The sequence below is a fragment of the Balaenoptera physalus genome, assembly GCF_965194825.1.
Source record: "Balaenoptera physalus genome assembly, contig: HAP1_SCAFFOLD_1171, whole genome shotgun sequence".
Lineage (NCBI taxonomy): Eukaryota > Metazoa > Chordata > Mammalia > Artiodactyla > Balaenopteridae > Balaenoptera > Balaenoptera physalus.
Window position 1 is genome coordinate 1 of NW_028125623.1, and position 22,008 is coordinate 22,008.

Genomic DNA, 22,008 nt, shown 5'->3' on the forward strand with positions numbered 1-22,008 from the left:
ATAAGATTTTTGGAGTTTACAGAAACTAAATACAAAAATCATGCTGCAAAATGAAATCTTGAAATCCTCCTATTGTTGTTTGGGAATCAGAGATAGAGTGAATATCAATAAGTCTTAAGACTTATCCCACCACCAGAGCCTCCCATCAAGCCTCTTAGATAGCCTCAACCACCAGAGGGCAGGCAACAGAAGCAAGAAAAACTACAATCCTGCAGCCTGTGGACCAAAAACCACAGTTACAGAAAGAGAGAGAAGATGAAAAGGCAGAGGGCTATGTACCAGATGAAGGAACAAGAAAAAACCCCAGAAAAACAACTAAATGAAGTAGAGATAGGCAACCTTCCAGAGAAAGAATTCAGAATAATGATAGTGAAGATGATCCAGGACCTCGGAATAAGAATGGAGGCAAAGATTGAGAAGATGCAAGAAATGATTAACAAAGACCTAGAAGAATTAAAGAACAAACAAACAGAGATGACCAATACAATAACTGAAATGAAAACTACACTAGAAGGAATCCATAGCAGAATAACTGAGGCAGAAGAACGGATAAGTGACCTGGAAGACAGAATGGTGGAATTCACTGCTGCGGAACAGACTAAAGAAAAAAGAATGAAAAGAAATGAAGATAGCCTAAGAGATCTCTGGGACAACATTAAACGCAACAACATTCGCATTATAGGGGTCCCAGAAGGAGAAGAGAGAGAGAAAGGACCAGAGAAAATATTTGAAGAGATTATAGTCGAAAACTTCCCTAACATGGGAAAGGAGATAGCCACCCAAGTCCAGGAAGCGCAGAGAGTCCCATACAGAATAAACCCAAGGAGAAACACGCCGAGACACATAGTAATCAACGTGGCAAAAATTAAAGACAAAGAAAAATTATTGAAAGCAGCAAGGGAAAAACGACAAATAACATACAAGGGAACTCCCATAAGGTTAACAGCTGATTTCTCAGCAGAAACTCTGCAAGCCAGAAGGGAGTGGCATGATATACTTAAAGTGATGAAAGGGAAGAACCTACAACCAAGATTACTCTACCCGGCAAGGATCTCATTTAGATTTGACGGAGAAATCAAAAGCTTTACAGACAAACAAAAGCTGAGAGAATTCAGCACCACCAAACCAGCTCTACAACAAATGCTAAAGGAACTTCTCTGAGTGGGAAACACAAGAGAAGAAAAGGACCTACAAAAACAAACCCAAAACAATTAAGAAAATGGTCATAGGAACATACATATCGATAATTACCTTAAACGTGAATGGATTAAACACCCCAACCAAAAGACATAGACTGGCTGAATGGATACAAAAACAAGACCCATATATATGCTGTCTACAAGAGACCCACTTTAGACCTAGGGACACATACAGACTGAAAGTGAGGGGATGGAAAAAGATATTCCATGCAAATGGAAATCAAAAGAAAGCTGGGGTAGCTATACTCATATCAGATAAAATAGACTTTAAAATAAAGAATGTTACAAGAGACAAGGAAGGACACTACATAATGATCCAGGGATCAATCCAAGAAGAAGATATAACAATTATAAACATATATGCACCCAACATAGGAGCACCTCAATACATAAGGCAACTGCTAACAGCTATAAAAGAGGAAATCGACAGTGACACAGTAATAGTGGGGGACTTTAACACTTCACTTACACCAATGGACAGATCATCCAAAATGAAAATAAATAAGGAAACAGAAGCTTTAAATGACACAATAGACCAGATAGATTTAATTGATATATATATAGGACATTCCATCCAAAATCAGCAGATTACACGTTCTTCTCAAGTGCGCACGGAACATTCTCCAGGATAGATCACATCTTGGGTCACAAATCAAGCCTCAGTAAATTTAAGAAAATTGAAATCATACCAAGCATCTTTTCTGACCACAACGCTATGAGATTAGAAATGAATTACAGGGAAAAAAACGTAAAAAAGACAAACACATGGAGGCTAAACAATACGTTACTAAATAACCAAGAGATCACTGAAGAAATCAAAGAGGAAATCAAAAAATACCTAGAGACAAATGACAATGAAAACACGACCACCCAAAACCTATGGGATGCAGCAAAAGCGGTTCTAAGAGGGAAGTTTATAGCTATACAAGCCTACCTAAAGAAACAAGAAAAATCTCAAGTAAACAATCTAACCTTACACCTAAAGAAACTAGAGAAAGAAGAACAAACAAAACCCAAAGTTAGCAGAAGGAAAGAAATCATAAAGATCAGAGCAGAAATAAATGAAATAGAAACAAAGAAAACAATAGCAAAGATCAATAAAACTAAAAGTTGGTTCTTTGAGAAGATAAACAAAATTGATAAGCCATTAGCCAGACTCATCAAGAAAAAGAGGGAGAGGACTCAAATCAATCAAATCAGAAATGAAAAAGGAGAAGTTACAACAGACACTGCAGAAATACAAAGCATCCTAAGAGACTACTACAAGCAACTTTATGCCAATAAAGTGGACAACCTGGAAGAAATGGACAAATTCTTAGAAAGGTATAACCTTCCAAGACTGAATCAGGAAGAAACAGAAAATATGAACAGACCAATCACAAGTAATGAAATTGAAACTGTGATTAAAAATCTTCCAACAAACAAAAGTCCAGGACCAGATGGCTTCACAGGTGAATTCTATCAAACATTTAGAGAAGAGCTAACACCCATCCTTCTCAAACTCTTCCAAAAAATTGCAGAGGAAGGAACACTCCCAAACTCATTCTATGAGGCCACCATCACCCTGATACCAAAACCAGACAAAGACACTACAAAAAAAGAAAATTACAGACCAGTATCACTGATGAATATAGATGCAAAAATCCTCAACAAAATACTAGCAAACAGAATCCAACAACACATTAAAAGGATCATACACCACGATCAAGTGGGATTTATCCCAGGGATGCAAGGATTCTTCAATATACGCAAATCAATCAATGTGATACACCATATTAACAAATTGAAGAATAAAAACCATATGATCATCTCAATAGATGCAGAAAAAGCTTTTGACAAAATTCAACACCCATTTCTGATAAAAACTCTCCAGAAAGTGGGCATAGAGGGAACCTACCTCAACATAATAAAGGCCATATATGACAAACCCACAGCAAACATCATTCTCAATGGTGAAAAACTGAAAGCATTTCCTCTAAGATCAGGAACGAGACAAGGATGTCCACTCTCACCACTATTATTCAACATAGTTCTGGAAGTCCTAGCCACGGCAATCAGAGAAGAAAAAGAAATAAAAGGAATACAAATTGGAAAAGAAGAAGTAAAACTGTCACTGTTTGCGGATGACATGATACTATACATAGAGAATCCTAAAACTGCCACCAGAAAACTGCTAGAGCTAATTAATGAATATGGTAAAGTTGCAGGATACAAAATTAATGCACAGAAATCTCTTGCATTCCTATACACTAATGATGACAAATCTGAAAGAGAAATTATGGAAACACTCCCATTTACCATTGCAACAAAAAGAATAAAATACCTAGGAATAAACCTACCTAGGGAGACAAAAGACCTGTATGCAGAAAACTATAAGACACTGATGAAAGAAATTAAAGATGATACCAACAGATGGAGAGATATACCATGTTCTTGGATTGGAAGAATCAACATTGTGAAAATGAGTATACTACCCAAAGCAATCTACAGATTCAATGCAATCCCTATCAAATTACCAATGGCATTTTTTACGGAGCTAGAACAAATCATCTTAAAATTTGTATGGAGACACAAAAGACCCCGAATAGCCAAAGCAGTCTTGAGGCAAAAAAATGGAGCTGGAGGAATCAGACTCCCTGACTTCAGACTATACTACAAAGCTACAGTAATCAAGACAATATGGTACTGCCACAAAAACAGAAACATAGATCAATGGAACAAGATAGAAAGCCCAGAGATTAACCCACGCACCTATGGTCAACTAATCTATGACAAAGGAGGCAAAGATATACAATGGAGAAAAGACAGTCTCTTCAATAAGCGGTGCTGGGAAAACTGGACAGCCACATGTAAAAGAATGAAATTAGAATACTCCCTAACACCATACACAAAAATAAACTCAAAATGGATTCGAGACCTAAAGGTAAGACTGGACACTATAAAACTCTTAGAGGAAAACATAGGAAGAACACTCTTTGACATAAATCACAGCAAGATCTTTTTTGATCCACCTCCTAGAGTAATGGAAATAAAAACAAAAATAAACAAGTGGGACCTAATGAAACTTCAAAGCTTTTGCACAGCAAAGGAAACCATAAACAAGACGAAAAGACAACCCTCAGAATGGGAGAAAATATTTGCAAATGCATCAACGGACAAAGGATTTATCTCCAAAATATATAAACAGCTCATTCAGCTCAATATCAAAGAAACAAACACCCCAATCCAAAAATGGGCAGAAGACCTAAATAGACATTTCTCCAAAGAAGAGATACAGACGGCCACGAAGCACATGAAAAGATGCTCAACGTCACTAATTATTAGAGAAATGCAAATCAAAACTACAATGAGGTATCACCTCACTCCTGTTAGAATGGGCATCATCAGAAAATCTACAAACAACAAATGCTGGAGAGGGTGTGGAGAAAAGGGAACCCTCTTGCACTGTTGGTGGGAATGTAAATTGATACAGCCACTATGGAGAACAATATGGAGGTTAAATTTTAAAACCAAAATGCTAATAATTCCTACTTAGAAAATTATTAGTTTAGTAGCATAATGTTACTTTAAAGTATTTTCAAGCTCCCATTTTCTCTCAGAGATGAATTATTTTACTCTCAATATTAAGGCAATATATACCATTGAGTAGGTTACATGACATTGTCTACTAAATTATAACCTTCCTCTTGCTCTTTTCAAAGACCTGGATAACAATAAATGTTTGAAAACTTAATTTTAAAATGCTTACTACACGTAGACAAAATTACACTACTCCCCAAAACAAAAGCTATAAGCTAAAAACACAGGGCTCAGTGAAGCAGAAGACATTTCTGTGAAGCCAATTTTTCAATTTCTGATACAAGTAAACACATGATACGAAAAAGTGAACTCTAACATAGATGCAAAGCTAACAGACAGCACTTTAACCACTCCCCGTACGGATCATTTGCAGCAAGCCTCCCTTAGTTATCTAAAAAAGCTAAACTGAGTATGACTCTGCTCAGCTCTCTGGACTTGAACGCGGCAGTTCATGCTTAACCTGGCCTGTCCTAGAAGACGAATGGCCCAGGCAGCGTTGCTGAAAGTGTCAACCACTGTGACACCACGCGCCATAACACACAGGCACAGGAAAAGCAAAGACCACTCAACCCAGCCTTTCTCCACCTCTGAGCGGTTGTAGAGATGAGAGAACAACACATCAAATGCAGGAAAGTACCGGCACCCAGGCTGAAATTCCACCTCCGATCTGCAAGTGGACTTTCCATGACTGGCTCGGGCTACTCCACGTGACTCCCAGAGGTGTCTGGGGACAACCCAGACACCCTCAACAAGGAGGTTTCTCAGGCATCCCAGCTCTGAAGCAGGTTCTACACCCAGGAGGGGGAAGGGGCAGGAGGGAGTCGCTGTTACCCCATCAAAGACAGCCCCCCCCGCTCCCCGGGGCTGCTAAGGTGGGTGGGAAAACACATTCGCACAATAGCACATTTAGCAACACCCGAGGACAATGGCTTCACAGCTTGTTGTTCACAGCCCTTCTGAGAATCCACAGCTCTCCTCAGAACCTAAGTCCAGAAAAACATACACGCATAATTTTGCCTTCCACTTCAGAGGGGTACACAGACACACCATGCTCCCCTCTACACGCAGCCAGCCTGTGGACCCCAGGTTCAAACCCTGTCCCACCGTCAGGCAGACAGAGAAGGACCATGGAGTAGTCTCACTTCTCAATTCCCTAAGCATGTCTAGCCTGCACCAACCATGTCCCAGAACCATCCTGGTCCTCAAGGACTGTAGTATTAGCTTAGCTAAGAGGAAGAAGTGACACAGCATAAGTTTCAACCGTGTGGGTCAGGTGAGCAGGGGATGGAGTATAGGAGACCTGCTGATAGGAGGAGTGAGGAAATTTCCAAAAAAGTCAACTGAATCTGGTCTGACCTAATACTTCCTCAAAAGGGACCCTGAATCATCTTGTGAGCCATCCTTAGGGCTTGTCCAAGGGATGTCAGCCAACCACAGCTCTCAAGTGAACTAAGAAAAAAAGGAAAGAAAGGAAAGGAAGGAAAGAGATTTAGGAAGTAGCTTATCCATATGATTTTTACATCTTTCTTCCCCACTATTTCTCTCCCTTGCAAAACACAGTGAGCTTAGTCACAAGGAATTGGTGTCCTACAGTACAGCCTGTAGGAAATGAGCCATCCCTTCCCCTACCCTTCACTGCACCTCTCAGAGTCACAGCCCGAATGTACAATATAATGGCTACAAAAGTTGGGCTGTGATTTGTATTCGTAATTTCTATCCACTGAATGAATTAAAATGACTCTGCGGGGTATCTCAAAACATCTGCATTTTATGGTGTTTCATATTTCCAGATGCAAATATTTTACTCAATTCCTGTGCACGTCAAACCTAACTCTCTGGGTGGGAAGAAGGGATTTGGCTCCAATGACAGAACAGCACAAGATTCAAAAACTATTTTAGGACCTAGTTCAGGCATTACACTATTTATTTATATCTACACTCAACTATTAGGCTGCATATATCATCATGTAAGAACTGATGTGCACACATTATACTGCAAACTATATAATGGCAATGTTTATATGCTGCAGTACAGTTTCTCTAGCCCTTAAGAAAATATCAGAGTGCAATGAGAAGTAGCCCCACTGCCCATATAATAAACAGGAAAGCCCAGAACGTACGATATGATGTTCAGAAGCTGATATTTGAAGTTATCTTCACCTCCTTTCCCTGGCTCCCCCTTGTTCTCTTATGAGAGTTAAAAGAGAATGAGCTCATCAGAGACAACAAAAATAGGAAGAAAAAGAAATTAAGCTAGTAAATAAACAGCAAATTGGAATATCTACTCCAGAAAAAAAAAAAAAGTGAAGTCTGCACGATTATATGTCATGTTCCTCTACCTAGTTTTGCTGAGGAAGCCAGAAAGACATGGGGGGAGGTCCCCACCCAGGCATCAGGGAACCTGGCCCTGAAACCTACTCCCTGTGCCTCCCTGGCCAAGCTGCACCTATCAAATCTGCAACTCAGTTTCCTAATGGATAAAATGACAAACCTAGGCTGGGTTGTTTACATTCCCTTCAGCTCCACGCCCATAATTCTACTGACAGTAGAGAGAAGAGGCACCTGTGCCACAAAACCTTTTCGCCAGGGAAGAGTGTTCCTTTTGCACCATGACCCATTTCCTCAGGTGCTCAGACTCCAGGAACCACCTCCAGTAGAAAAGCTTGCCAAATAACTCTGTGTATTTGGGGGACCGTGGTTCGGACTTCAAAGTTTCTGCATCTCCCAGGAGGGCACGACACAGCTGAGGCTGAGAAGCAGCATCTGAGGGCCAGGGCCGCTAGGTGGGAGCACAGCTCAGACCACCGGGGCCTAAGTGAGGTAGCAGCAGTCAGCCTGGAAGCTGCAGGCAGGAACCAGCACGGGCTGGGAAGGGGCAGAGGCAAAGACCACCCCCATGCCCACCCCAACTTTACCCGCTGCAGCGTCTCAGGTAGGGCTCAAACCCAGGGAGCAAAACTGCAGCCACATCTGCTCACATGGGCTCACATCTGCACACACACGGGCGTGCACAGTGGTTTCAATTAAAAAATAAAATAAAAGGTTACTATTTAAAAATCAGGGGAATTCCCTGGAAGTCCAGTGGTTACGATCTCTGGCGGGGGAACTAAGATCCCGCAAGCCGTGTGGCACGGACAAAAAATTTTAAAAAATAAAAGTGAAACACCTGGATGTAATTTGAAAATAAAATAAAAATCAGGACATTTCAAACAAAAGTCAGAATATCTGGAATCTTCTATAGGCTGGAACCTAGTGGACCCTGTCCCCATAGGACTCAGCTCTCCAGGAACCCATGGGACACCTGCCTAGCTCCTGGGGGCAGGAGTTTGAGACCTCCTGCTCTAAATCTTAACCCATTAAGTGTGGATAACACTATCCCAAGGGGCTTGGGTGCTCAATGAGAAGGTCAAAGCCCACGATAAAGAGCCATGCAAGCGAGAATTATTATAATACATTATCTGCAATAACAGCTCCCCCAGGACCCCTTTTTAGGAAATGGGGGGGAAAAAAAGCACACTTTCCGGCCAATTAAGATCTCTGTCAAACTGGTTACCTGAGTACTTTCGTCAATTTTGGAATTCCAAAGGCATTTATATGTGACTAAAACTTGAAAGTGCAGAAAAGTTTCAGCCTTCAAGTTTATATTCTGCTTCCACCCCTGCCCCCAAATCCTTGCAGAAACTATAAACTCTTCCGATGTACGCAGCCGCCTTTACAGTTCAATAAGGAATTGATCTAAGCAGCACTGCCTTTCGCATTTGAAAATCAAGGCGGTTGGGGACATCGAGTTAAGCAGCTAACGGGCAAAAGAATTGGGGCAGACTCCGTCCAAAGTCTGTCCAACAGGTGGGACGCTCATCAAGCGCAGACTTGCCTTCCAAGAACAAACAGGTCGCGTGGCTCAGCTTTCCTGGGGTTGTGACAGCGACAACCTTAGTCCCTTCCCGCGACAGGTTGGGGGGAAGCGCTAACGGAGTGAGTTATAAGATAATATGCTTCTGGAGTCTGTTTCCCAAGTTGCTGGAGATTTCTTTAGCTTTAGAGCTATGGAAATGTCATAAAAGCGGGGGAGGGTACTGGATAACCAGAATTTTAAAACGCGCCTTCCGGAAAAACTTTTGTCATCGGACACATTGGATACAAAAGTGCCTTCACCGACGACCTTACTTAAAAGCAAGGGGGCGAAGGGCCCTCCGCCGGCTCCTGCTCCGCCCACCCCACCCCACTCCACGCCCGCCCGTGGGTGCCGAGCCTGGGGCCCCAAGCCGCCCCGCCGTCCCCGCCCCGCGACCCGCACTCACTGCTCAGCCGGGCACCGCACCACGGCTCGCGGCTGCCCCCCGGCCACCGCTTTCTCGCCCTCCAGCGCCGCGGCCCCCGCCTCCCCCGCCGGCTTCTCAGCACAGCTCTCCCCCGGCCACGCTCCGGGCTGAAGCATCGTCCCCCGACTCATGGGGCCTCCGCCGGCGGCGGGGCCGCAGGGGTTCGGCCGCCTCCCAGCGATCCGGAGCCCCTCCCGTCGGGGCACCCGGCAGTGGCCGCCACTGCAGCGCTGCTGCCTGCCGGCTACCGACGGCGCACAGGACGCTTCCGCGCGCGTCACCACCGCCCGCCCCGCGGCCTCTGACCCGCGACGAGTGGGCGGGGCCCGCGACGGCCGGGAGTCCTGCGACGCGGAGCCTGCGCCTGCGCCTGCGCCTGCGCCTGCGCCTGCGCCTGCGCACGCGGCTGCGCCTGCGCACGCGGCTGCGCCTGCGCACGCGCCTGCGCCTGCGCACGCGCCTGCGCAGCGCCTGCGCACGCGCCTGCGCACGCGCAAGCGCACGCGCATGCGCCTGCGCGGGCCGAGCAGCCCGAGAGGACCGCCCACGCGAAGCGCTATGGCGAGTGCTCCACCCCCGCGCGCCGCCGGCCCGCCCCAGAGTTCCCCGCGCGTGGTCATTGACCTCAGGCTCGCGGTAGCTGTTCGTCCTCGCGTACCCGGGCGTGAGAGAGAGAAAGCGCTGGACAAGTGGCGGGACTCGGCCTCGGTGAGGAGGAAGAGGGCCGGCCTGGGGCGTGAAGGGCACTAACATGTTTGGGCGCCTTACAGTGTCGCTCTGGGCTTCGGAGCCTCGCCCTCCGCCGGAGGAGTTTCCTCGGCTGTAGAGCGAGGGATGTGGTCCGAGTGGGTGATGTGCGGCTTCCCCGGCCTCCCAGGGGCGATGCCGTCACCACCCGCCCCGAGCCTGGAGCCCGGCGGGCTCTGGCCTTCGGCATGGTGCCGCGCTTGTCGCTCCAGAGCTGAGTTAACAGCCATCCCCTCCGTGAGAAGGGGGACACGGTCCTACCCAGCCGGTGGGCCAGCGTAGCTGCTTGTGTGTGTGTGTTGTTGGACTACATTCTTTCAAATAGGAAATTTGGGGGGCTTCCCTGGTGGCGCAGTGGTTAGGAATCTGTCTGCCAATGCGGGGGACATGGGTTAGAGCCCTGGTCTGGGAAGATCCCACATGCTGCTGAGGAACTAAGCCCGTGCTCCACAACTACTGAGCCGCCTGCCACAACTGCTGAGCCTGCACTCTAGAGCCCACGAGCCACAACTACTGAGCCTGCGCTCTAGAGCCCGCGAGCCACAACTACTGAGCCTGTGCTCAAGAGCCTGCAAGCCACAACTACTGAGCCCACATGCCACAACTACTGAGCCTGCACTCTAGAGCCTGCAGGCCACAACTACTGAGCCCACGTGCCACAGCTGCTGAGCCTGCACTCTAGAGCCCGCGAGCCACAGCTACTGAGCCCGCATGCCACAACTGCTGAGGCTGCGCTCTAGAGCCCGCAAGCCACAACTACTGAGCCCGTGTGCCACAACTACTGAGCCCGCGTGCCACAACTGCTGAGGCTGTGCCCTAGAGCCTGCGAGCCACAACTATTGAGCCCTCGTGCCATAACTACCAAAGTCCGGAGCCCATGCTCTGCAACGACAGAGGCTGCTGCAGTGAGAAGTCCATGCACCACAACAAAGAGTGGCCCCCGCTCACCGCAGCTAGGGAAAGTCTGCAGCGACGAAGACCCAACGCAGCAAAAATAAATTAATTAATTAATTAAATAAATCTATTAAAAAAAAACCAAATAGGAAATTTGATTGAGAAGGAGCAAGAGCAAAGGGAAAATATTAACAGACTTCAAAGATGAGAAGACAAAAATGTTTCCTGTCCAGGGAGGGAATAGCAGAGTAGCTGCTAAAGATGAGCAGCAGTCATGGGTGCAGGGGGCAAAGAGCACAGGGCCAAAGTATGGAGGAAGGGAATGGCTTGGGCAGTTCGGAAACCTACAAGGGGTTCTGGGGTAAAATGGGTTCATAATGGGGTTTTATTGAAAGATGAACCTGGAAGAAGGGTACTGGAGACCAGATCTTGAAAAGCCTCCTTCAGCTAACGGGAAACCTTGTGTTTGATCCTCCTTGAAAGATCGGAAGGAGATTATTTTAAAAGGTCATTTTGTCTGCAGTTAGAGAAAAGGTTGGAAAAGGGACAGGGAAACCAATATAGGGAGACTATGTAGTAATGGGCATCAAAGGGAGAAACTGGCTGGAAAGAATACTTGCATTTTATGGCAAAGAACTGTGGCGGGTTTTCCACTTTAATTTTATTTGAAAAAGTAAAATACACATGCTAAAAAAATTCAGAGCATACAAAAGAATATGCAGTCGAATTTTGTATGGATGTTAAGGGTGTGGGATTATAGTGGGATGACTAGTGTCCCCTAAAATTCATTCTCCAACTGGAAATGCAATGTGACCTTATTTGGAAATAATCTTTGAAGATGTAATCAGGTAAAATGAGGTCCTGCTGGATTAGAGTGGGTCCTAAATCCAATGTCTGGTATCCTTATTTAAGAAGAGAGGATGCAGACATATATAAACACAGAAGGAATTAGGATATGTGAAGATGGAGGCAGAGATTGGGGTGATGTAGCTAGAAGCCAAGAAATGCCAGGAGCTGCTGGTAGCTAGGAAAAGACAAAGGTTATTCCAAAGAGCCTTCAGGAGAAGCATGGCCCTGCTGACAACTTGAGTTCAGATATCTCCTCTCAAGAACTGTGAGAATAAATTGCTGTTGTTTTAAGCCTCTCGGTTTGTAGTACTTTGCAGTAACCACCCTAGGAAACTAATACAGGGATAAAGATGAAGGCTTGTAAAATACTATCAGGCTGAATTTATTGATAAGAGCCTACAAAGCAGATACATTTTACCTCAAAGGGTTAGAAAAAGATTAAGTTTGTTTGATTGTTTGCTGAGTATGTCTCTTCCAGTTGTACCTGTGGAACTAAGAAAATAACCACAAGATGGCTTTCAGAGCCCAATGGACTCACTGTGAGAAGAAACTGGCAAAAACACCATTGATCACTGACTTCCTTCCACCCAAAAGTGTCTACACTAAATGAAGTTGAAGTGCCAGAACTGCCAGATCTCCAAAGTCTTGGGAAGATGGGAATCTTAGAGTTGATTTATCATGTAAGACTTTCTCACCCACCTCAGGAGGGTCCAGAGGACATTACCCTTCAACATGACTATGAGAAGTAATTTGTGAAGTGAGTCCCAGCACCTTGAAGAGATCTGCAATTGCTCCTCTCTGTATTCAGATGTATCTTACAATGGAATCTGTTATCATCAAACAGATTCTTAAATGCAGTGGTGATGATGGGATCTCAGGGTGGCAGGTAGGGACCAGTGTGGTTGCTGTAACGGACAGCTGAGCCAAAGCAGTAATCAGAATTATCTGACTCGCAAAGACCTATGGTATTGGCTAGTTGATCATGGTGTCCCTAGAAAAGAAATAGATGGATAATTACTAAATTCTTACTTGGTCTTTATAAGCAGAAGAGTTCTGGGAACTCCCTGGTGGTACTCAGTGCTCTCACTGCCGAGGGCCCTGGTTTAATCCCTAGTCAGGGAACTAAAATCCCACAAGCTGCACAGCGCAGCCAAAAAATATATAAGCAGAAGAGTTCCAGGTCTATGAACAGAAACCCTAACTTGTGTTACCAAAACAGAAAGTCACAGCCCCTCAATCAGTTCCCAGGCTTGAGCCAATTTACATACCCAGAACTCTGAATGAAGGGGAGGCCAGGTCTTCTTGAGGAAGGACCCTACTTCAGTGCCAAAAATGTATAGTGTTAATTTTTTCCCCAGCCTACCCCACAGGGTCCTATAGCCATCAACAAGAGTGACTGTGCATTGGGGGAAAGGAAATAACCAGACTTTTGGGGCTTAGTAGACAGTGGGTTTGACCTAATTCATGGAAACCCAAAATATCACTATCTACCTATCAGAGTAGGGGCTTGTGAAGGTCAAATTATCAGTGGAATTTTAGCTCAGGTTCATCTTATATTAGGCCCAGTGGGTCTCTGAACACATCCTGTGGTTATTTCCCCAGTTCCAGAATGCATAAAAAAAGGACGTGCTCAGCAGCTGGCAGGATTCCCCACAATGGTCCCCTGACCTGTAGAGTGAAGGCTGTTACTGTAGGAAAGGACAAATAGAAGCCACTAGAACTGTTGCTACCTATAAAAATGTAAACCAAAACAATACCACATTTTTGGAGGGATTGCAAAGATTAGTACCACTATCAAGAACTTGAAAGTTGCAAAGGTTGTGATATGCATCACATCCCTTTTCAACTCACCTATTTGGCATGTGCAGAAGACGGATGGATCTTGGAGCATGACTGGATTTTTGTAAATCCGGTTATGTGATGATCCCTGTTGCACTGCTAAACCAGATGTGGTTTCATTGCTTGAGCAAATCAACACATTTCCAAGTACCTGGTGTGCAGCTATTGATCTGGCAAATGCTTTTTCCTTTATATGTGTTGAAAAAGACCACCGGAAGGAGTCAACTGACAAGGTCAGCAGCACACCTTCGCTGTCCCACCACAGGTTATATCAACCCTCCAGCCCTATGTCATGATTTAGTCTGCAGAGACTAAATCCCCTTCCCCTTCCACAGAACATCACACTGGTCTATTACGTTGATGATGATATGCTGATTAGTCCTGGTAGACAGGAAGTACCAATTACTGTACACATATTGGTAAGATATTTGCATGTCAGAGGATGGGAAGTAAATCCCCCCCAATTCAGAGGCCTTCTACCTCAGTGAAATTTCTAGGGGTCCCTTGGAGTTGAGTATATCAAGATATCACTTCTAAGTGAAGGATAAGTTGTTACATCTGGCCCCTCCTACTGTTAAAAAAAAAGAGGCATAACACCAAGTGAGCGAAGAGAAGTCTCTGCAACGGTCCAGGCTGCTGTGCAAGTTACTTTTCCACTTGGGTCATATGATTCAGTTGACCCAGTGATGCTTGAAGTGGCAGATAGAGATATTTGGAGTCTTTGGCAAGTACATATAAGTGAATCACAATGCAAACCTTTAGGATTTTGTAGCAAAGCCCTGCCATCCTGTGAAGATAACTACTCTCCTTGTGAGAAACAAGTTTTGGCTTGCTGACGGACCTTAGCAGAAATGAATACTTACCCATGGGCCAGGTTACAATGCGACCTGAGCTCAGTGATCAATCATACTGATGGTATGTAACCTTGATATGATCGGATGCAAAGGGCACCGCACCTCTGTGATCTTCCAAACACCCATAACCCCAGTCTAATGAGAGGAACACCAGACAAATTGCAAACTCCATTAGAGGGGCATCCTAAAAATTACTTCACCAGTTCTCTTCAAAACTGTCAAGGCCACCAAAAACAAGAAAAGTCTGAGAAACTATCACTCAAGAGGAGCCTAAGGAGACATGACAGCTAAATGTAATGTATTCTGGATGGGGTCCTGGAACAGAAAAAGACATTAGGTTAAACAAAAGAAGTATGAATAAACTATGGACTTTAGTTAACAATAATGGATCAAAATTGGCTCATTAAGTAATAAATATACCATACTAATGTAAGATATTAGTAATAGGAGAAATTGGGTACAGGGTATATAGGAGCTCTGTACTATCATATCCATTTTTCTATAAATCTAAAACTATTCCCCCCCAAAGTCTATTATATTAGAAAGAAATCAAACTCAAATCACCATGTCACAAAATGATAAACCAAGACTTTCCAAAATAAGGAAGAATGTCAAATCATGTTCTTATTTTGTACTTCAATAGAAAGATTTAAATTTAATTATTTCATCTTTAATCCTTTAAAATTGCTATTGTGTATGTGTTTTATAGTATACATAGTACATAAACACAGAGGTATGTGTGTGTATTTTTAATGTATATGTGCATATTGGGAATGTCCAAAAATTTTTTAACCAGCATTACAGAACTAAATTATTAGAGAACAAGTGTGTAAACTAAATAAGTCACAAACTAAATCAGAGTTTCTAAGAGGGAGTTGTGAAACATAAGCCCATGGACTGTGATATAATTACAGTTAGCCTATTGTTATGTCAAGATGAATAAAAAATAGCAGAAAAATCTATAAGCCTAAGTAAAAGCCTATATAATAACATTGCTAGAGACAATTCCAGTTAGTTTCCAGCTTCTTCTTAGAATCAAACATTCCTAAATTAGATAACTAAAAGTAAAATTGTGATATAATAATGTGTAAGTCCTTAGACTTGGTAACATATTTTGAACCATCTCAAACTGATATTACTTCTTCAATGGTCTTGCCTAGAATAGTTAATGCATGAAAGATTCTGAGCTCCTTTTCTTTGAATACTTCAGCCCTTATTTACAGTAACTGTTCATGAAGAATACTACTGAGCCATTACAGTTTTTATTTGTTGGAATGATTGATTTTTTAAATTCTCTATAAGGAACTTAGTACAAGTTGGATGCATATCTCCCTCTTCAATACCAAAAACTCGTATTTTACAGCAAAGTTAAAACACCCTATATTTTTACTCTATGGAATTTCCCAATGTCACAGCTATAAAAAATAGACTACAAGTGTATTCCGTACATCAGTTTCGAAAGTAGTCACAGGTACTTTTTAGTTTATTCTAGTTTCACAGGTTCATGTACTATACTCATGCTTGGCAGGAAGTATCACTAGTTTCACTTAAAAATTAACTACTCTAGGAATACCTGTGTATTTATTTGAAAGACACCCCCCCCCTTTTCAGCATGTCTCTTGATTGTAGAATGCTCATTATTTTTAAATAGGACTTTGGGGGTGGGAGCTACTATGTCTTTGCAGTTCTGAGACTAGAAGAAATAACTTTACAGGGAAAAAATTAGAAATAGTTCATTAAAAAATATCTTGCACTAGTAATAGTTTACCTAAAAACCCCCAAAATTGTCCACAAGAGTTTTTCTTGGGAGAAGTGTGTCATCATGAAATTTTATCATGAAATTCAAACCATTTCATACATAAGGAGACGACAGAGGATGATGTTATAAAAAGACTTGGAATTCTGGAAAATATTAAATGAGTCTTTTGCCTCCAGCTAAACAGAATTTCATCCTAAACAAATAATTCAGGCAGCTGATTATCTTAAATTATTTGAAGAGCTTCTAAAATGGAATTCCATACCCTTAGTGCCTTAATATCTGCTATGGACTGAATCATGGCCCCTCCAAATTTATATGTTGAGACCCTAACCCCCAATGTAACTATATTTGGTGATATGAGTTGAATATTTGTGTCCTCCCAAAATTCATGTGTTGAAACCCTATACTCAAATGGGGTGGTATTAGGAGGTGGGGCCATTGGGAGGTAATTAGGATCAAATGAGTCAGGAGGGTGGAGTCCTCATGAATGAGATTAGTACCTTATAAGAGTCACAAGAGTATCTGGTCTTGCATTTAGGTCTTTAATCCATTTTGAGTTATTTTTGTGTATGGTGTTAGAGAATGTTCTGATTTCATTCTTTTACATGTAGCTGTCCAGTTTTCCCAGCACCATTTATTGAAGAGACTGTCTTTCCTCCATTGTATATTCTTGCCTCCGTTGTCATAGATTAATTGACCATAAGTGCATGGGTTTATTTCTGGGCTTTCTATCCTATTCCATTGATCTATGTGTCTGTTTTTTTGTACCATACTGTTTTGATTACTGTAGCTTTAGAGTATAGTCTGAAGTCAGGGCACGTGATTCCTCCAGCTCTGTTCTTCTTTCTCAAGATTGTTTTGGCTCTTTAGTTTCTTTTCTGTTTCCACACACAGTTAAAATTTTTTTGTTCCAGTTATGTGAAGAACGCCATTGGTAAATTGATAGGGTTTGCATTGAACCTTTAGATTACTTTGGGTAGTATGGTCATTTCAACAATATTGATTCTTCCAATCCAAGAACACGGTATATCTTTCCATCTGTTTGTGTCATCTTCATCGTATAGTTTTTGGAGTACAGGAACTGCTAGAGGAAAATATAAGCATAACACTCTTTGACATAAATCGCAGCAATATATTTTTGGGTCTGTCTCCTAGAGTAATGGAAACAAAACCAAAAATAAACAAATGGGACCTAATTAAACTTAAAAGCTTTTTCACAGCAAAGGAAATCATAAACAAAATGAAAAGACAACCTACAGACTGGGAGAAAATATTTGGAAATGATGCAACCAACAAGCGATTGAGCTCCAAAATATACAAACAGCTCATACAGCTCAATATCAAAAAACAAACAACCCAATCAAAAAATGGGCAGAAGGGACTTCCCTAGTGATGCAGTGGTTAAGAATCTGCCTGCCAGTGCAGGGGACATGGGTTCAAGCCCTGGTCCAGGAAGATCCCACATGCCGCGGAGCAACTAAGACCATGTACCACAACTACTGAACCTGTACTCTAGAGCCTGTGAGCCACAACTACTGAACCCGAGTGCCACAAATACTGAAGCCTGCACACCTAGAGCCGTGCTCTGCAACAAGAGAAGCCACCACAATGAGGAGCACATGCACTGCAATGAAGAGTAGCCCCCACTCGCCTCAACTAGAGAAAGCCCACACACGGCAACGAAGACCCAACACAGCCAAAACTAAATAAATAAAAATAAATAAATCTATTTTAAAAAATGGGCAGAAGACCTAAACAGACATTTATCCAAAGAAGACATACAGATGGCCAGCAGGCACATGAAAAGATGCTCAACATCGCTAATAATTAGAGGAATGCAAATCAAAACTGCAGTGAGGTATTACCTCACACCAGTCAGAATGGCCATCATCAAAAAGTCTACAAATAATAAATGCTGGAGAGGGTGTGGACAAAAGGGAACCCTTGTGCACTGTTGGTAGGAATAAACTACTGCAGCCACTGTGGAGAACAGTATGGAAGTTCCTTAAAAACTAAAAATAGAGTTACCATGTGATCCAGCAATCCCACTCCTGGGCATATATCTGGAAGAGATGAAAACTCTAAATCAAAAAAATGCATTCACCCCAATGTTCATAGCAGCACTATTTACAATAGCCAAGACATGGAAGCAACCTAAATGTCCAATGACAGATGAATGGATGAAGAAGAGGTAGTATATTTATACAATGGAATACTACTCAGCCATAAAAAAGAATGAAATAATATGGTTTGTAGCAACACGGACCTAGAGATTATCATACTAGGTGAAGTAAGTCAGAGAGAGAAAGACAAATATCCTATGATATCATTTATATATGGAATCTAAAAAATGATACAACTGAACTTATTTACAAAACAGAAATGGATTCACAGACACAGAGAACAGACTTACACTTACCAAAGGGGAAAGGAGAGGGGATGGATAAATTAGGAATTTGGGATTAAAAGATACACACTACTATATATAGAATACATAAACAACAAGGACTACTGTATAGCACAGGGAACTATATTCAATATCTTGTAGTAACCTATAATGGAAAATAATCTGAAAAAGAATATATATATATATATACACATATATATATATAACTGAATCACTGCTGTACACCTGAAACATTGTAAGTTGATTATATTTCAGTAAAAAATTATAAATACCAAAAATAAATTACATTTATTAATTTTTTAAAAAAGAGTCACAAGAAAGTTTGCTCTTCCTCTCTGCTCTCTGCCAGGTGCAGATATAAGGAGAAGTCAGCAGTCTACAAATCAGAAAACTTTCCTTACCAGAACTCAACCGTACTGGCACCCTGCTCTTGAACTTCCAGTCTCCAGAACTGTAAGAAATAAATTTCTGTTGTTTAAGCCATCCAGTGTATGGTAGTTTGTTACAGCAGCTTGAATTCACTAAGACATTTAGAGATAGGACCTGTGAGGAGGTGATGAAGGTTAAATGAGGTCATAAAGGTGGGGCCCTAATCTGACAGGGTTGGTGTCCTTATAAGAAAAGGAAGAGACACCAGACTTCTCTCTCTACCATGGAGGACACAGAAGGCAGCCATCTGAGAGCCAGGAAGAAAGCTCTCAGCAGAAACCAAATCAGGTAGCACCTTGATCTTGTACTTCCCAATCTCCGGAACTGTGAGAAAATAAATTTCTGTTGTTTAAGCCACCCAGTCTATGGTATTTTGTCATGGCAGCCCAAGCCAACTAAGACAGTATCATAGAGTACTTCTTTATACTTACCTTTTAGGACAAGCATCTGGGTTCCTTTGGAAAGGAAGCCCAACATTCATACTGTACACTGGAATTTAGAAAGAGCTAGAGGGACAAATTGTAGAAGTTTCCTAAGAAAATAGAGGTAAGGAAGAGATTCTTAGTCATTTCTGTGCCCTAACATAGGAAATCTTCACCTCCTAGAGTAATCTGATGTTAGGTTGATGATTTTCATATAACCTCATCTTGTCTCCATCAAAGTCAGAGGAGAAAACATCACCCTACTATTACCAAAAACTCTCCACTTGCAATAAGGTAGGTTGTCAACCATACTTGGTATGACTTAAAAAAGTCATACCAGGATATTGCTGACAAAGTAACAAGGGCTTTCTAGATCTTTTGCTAATCATTGTCTCATGAATTTTTTCTTTTTACTTGCTCCAGAATTTTAGAGGATAGTTGACTAGGTCTTCTCCAGAAGATAAGGCGGCATAATTTCATTATCATTGCATCATTTTCCAAAGACCCTGGCAGCTAGAATTCACCTTAAAATAATGATCTTCAAAGTGGGGTACCTCTATCTCTTGAGGTACACCAGGGCCACTTCATACAGCTGTGCAGCATAGGCCCTGGGGTGAAAGATACCTTTCACAGCTGTACGAGGGCATGGATAGGACTATTTTCCTTTCTGACCACTTCGCTTATGTTCACCATGTTCTTACTTTACAAAAACAAAAGACTGCTCTCTTATCCATCCCAAATCTTACTACAGTGTGTCTCTCAAGGGCTGTGTTGCCCAATACAATAGTCACTAGTCACATGTGGATATTGAGCACCTGAAGTGTAGCTGGTATGAATTAAGATTTGCTGCTTGTATAAAATACTACAAGGAATAGTACCAAAAAAAAAAAAAATGTAAAACTACCTCATTTTTAACTTTTTATATTGACTGAATGTTGAAATGATTATATTTTGGAAATATTGCATTACATATAACATTAATTTCACCTGCTTCTTTTTGCTTTTCAAACAAATTTTAAATTACATATATGGCTCACATTGTATTTCTAATGGATGGCACTTCTACTTTCAGAGAAGTCTCCAAAATAAGGCATCAAAAATTTGCATTCAGGCTTTGTGTCTTTCCTTTTCTTCTCTTTAAGAGTGGGTATTTTGGTATTCAGTGGAGCAGTTTGGCCAATATGTTCATTCAGATATAATGTAGAGTGTGGTTATAAGAGTGATGATAATTTTACTCAAAGAAAGCATTGCTCCTGAGGGAGAGTGTTGAGAGAACCAAGCAGAGTATAGGTAAGAAACATTGGTAGCATCTTAGGTCATCCAGGTGACATGCAAGGCTCTCTGCCTTACTTAGCACTCTTCCTTAGAATTAGTGTTTATAAGTGAGATGATTGTCCTATAGTAGTCCCAGATTGACTGTAAAGACTGGATAATCAATCCTTTTGTAATTCAGGGGGTTTCTAATTCTTTGCTTTCAACAAATTTGATGGAGAACCTAAAGTTGATGATTTAAAATAACATTTAATGAGAGATTACTGTGAGATACTTTTGGCATGCAATTCAGAAGTTGAAATAATTGAATGACTTTACTATAATAAAACTATTTTCATCTATTTATGAGAACAGTGTCTCTGAGTGCTTATATCTGTAAAACCCCAAAATAGGAATTGAATCTAGATTAAATTGTATCTCTTTCTAACAATAAATAACATTCATCAATAGATTTTGAGAGATGTATCCAATAAAATTTTACTAATTATGTGTAATTATTATCAAAATTTATCATATATTGTTTCAAATTTTAACTACTGATAATTATGATAATAAAACTTTCAGGTAATTTTAATTTTTAATTTTAATTTTAAAAGACTTTCAAACATAAAAATACACTGCATTACATAAAATTCTGGGAATGGAGAATGGAGTGAAAATAATATTTCATTGAGAAAAAGGAATGATGTGAAAGGCAGTCTTTTTTATGAATGATAGTGAATTTCTAATAAATATGTTATTTTGATGGTACTGGAAACATAAGAGTCATGTGATGATTTTATTTTAAAATGTCAACATTTATAGTATAATGGAAATGACATTCTTTAAAACTACATTTCTAATGGAAAATTTTAGATGTCAACTTTCAAAAGTGGAAACAGTTTCACAGTTTTTCAAAACTCTTCTAGGGACAAAGTGAGCAAAAAGATTCAGATGACTGCCTCAGATGGCAGCTAGTCAAAACCATCTCATCTGATAGATGTAGCAGCTGAGGACCACAGGTTCTGTTCCTGAACCAGAACCCAAAGCCACATTTAGTCACTGGCTCCGCAACTCCATCCCATCTCCTACGCAAAGAGGGCACACGGGGTTCTGAGAGAAAGTCCATGTTTATTAATGACAAGGTACCTCTAAGTAAGAGGTCATCTCTTAAATGTATTTGAGTTTAGAGCTGTCTGACATCTGTGGTAGCCTGTCACCACCAGTCTCATCAGGATTCTTTCTAAGGCAATCATTTAGAAATATGAGGTGTCCATACATCTATCTCAGCAAGTTGGGTTGTGATTTATCTAACAACTGACTTCCCTAACAAAGCTGGAAGCAGCTTAGGGGGAGTAGATATTCATTGTTTTAGTTGGCTTGGGCTGGGCTGCCGTAACAAAATACCATACACTGGGTGGTTTAAACAACAGAAATTAATTTTCTCCCAGTTCTGG

At 41.7% G+C, this 22,008-nt stretch overlaps 1 long non-coding RNA gene across 2 annotated transcripts in view; it reads left to right on the forward strand.

Moving 5' to 3' along the window:
• The first annotated feature begins 9,628 nt into the window (after positions 1 to 9,628).
• Positions 9,629 to 22,008, forward strand: part of LOC309653798 — a 51,009-nt gene continuing 38,629 nt past the window's right edge. The window contains exon 1 of one of the 2 annotated variants that reach the window (XR_014259507.1): positions 9,629 to 9,808. This is a non-coding gene — a long non-coding RNA (uncharacterized lncRNA). The remainder of the gene's footprint in view (positions 9,809 to 22,008) is intronic. The other variant, XR_014259508.1, reaches the window with a different exon arrangement.